This window comes from Lucilia cuprina, chromosome 2 (assembly GCF_022045245.1).
Source record: "Lucilia cuprina isolate Lc7/37 chromosome 2, ASM2204524v1, whole genome shotgun sequence".
In the NCBI taxonomy this organism is placed as follows: Eukaryota; Metazoa; Arthropoda; class Insecta; order Diptera; family Calliphoridae; genus Lucilia; species Lucilia cuprina.
Genome location: NC_060950.1, coordinates 15,998,894 through 16,000,270, shown reverse-complemented (window position 1 = coordinate 16,000,270; position 1,377 = coordinate 15,998,894). Strand labels below are relative to the sequence as shown.

Sequence of the window (1,377 nt, the reverse complement as noted above, 5' to 3'; positions counted from 1 at the left end):
CAGACAGACGGACGGACGAACGGAATGACGGACATAGCTAAATCGACTCAGGAAATCAGAAATAGGATCAATATTATTTTACGTTACAAACATTAGCACAAACCCAATATAACTTCCCTATTAAAATAGTGTAGGGTACAAAATACAATATTTATACTTGGAAAAAAGTAATAAAGGAAATGATAAATCAATATCTTCTTTATTATTTTCAGTTCATTTATTTGGTTTTGCAATCAAAACTTTGTTCACACTAGTGATAGTTTAACTATTACTTTACGACTTCTATGTAATGAACTAAAACGTATTCATTAAGTATAAAATATTTTAATATTGTCATTCCGCGTGTAACGCCAAGAAATACTACGAAGGATAATTGAAACATTTTTGCACATGTTACTAACAATCAGGGATCAATTATGCTCAAAATCTAATAGTAGATCCAAAAAGTAAGAGTATATAATCGGCTATGCCGTATCTTATATACCCATCATCAAACCGTATAAGACAGAAAATTGATATTAATGTAAACGCAGTACATGAATGGTTTTAAAGTTCATACAAATACATATATGAATGTGCGTATGTATTTTTTAGGTAACATTACATATACTAAAAATAAAAATAATACTTGTTTATGTATTAAGGATAAACAATTTTACACTAAGGTGGATCAACAAAAGTTCACCAGTTTGATTCTTTATGGAAATCAGTATAAATACAAAAGTCTAATTTATATCTCAAGCATTTGGCTGATATTATACAATATGTATGTATGTCATATATACAAACTTGAATATTATATTTGAATTTCTCTTTTAAATTTTATTCAAAAGCTTCACTCACCTCTAATGAATATAAAATATCATTGTTCTTTTTTTCACTGCATGTAATTCGAGTATTTTTCAATATAACTTTATATTTGTACACTTTTCCGAAAAAATATGTTGGAGATTTTTGTAAAGGAAACCAAATGCAAAAAAAAAAAAAAAAATCATAACAATTCATTTATTCAGAATGTTGCACATTTTTCTTGTGTAGTTGGTTATTGTGTTATTAAAAGTTCTATTGTTATGAATTTTCAATTTATATTTACTTAATAATAAATCGTACTATTAACCATTTTTTCTCTATAAATTAAATCTACAAACCTAGGAATGTTTTTTTAATATAAAATAGGTATTTGAGTTATTTACATTTAAGTAATATTTCAGGTGGCTTAGTTATTTTATTAGTTTCATCTTTCATAATCGTAAGAGTGTGAAAGCGGCCAAACTGAACTAGAACTGAAGTAGAACTGAACTAGAACTGAACTAGAACTGAACTAGAACTGAACTAGAACTGAACTAGAACTGAACTAGAACTGAACTAGAACTGAAC

General features: G+C 27.0%; 1 protein-coding gene across 1 annotated transcript in view; it reads right to left on the bottom strand.

Annotated features, from left to right (window-relative positions):
* LOC124419336 (coiled-coil and C2 domain-containing protein 2A-like) overlaps window positions 1-1,377 on the bottom strand; it is a 4,529-nt gene that overhangs the window by 1,329 nt on the left and 1,823 nt on the right. The window lies entirely within an intron of this gene.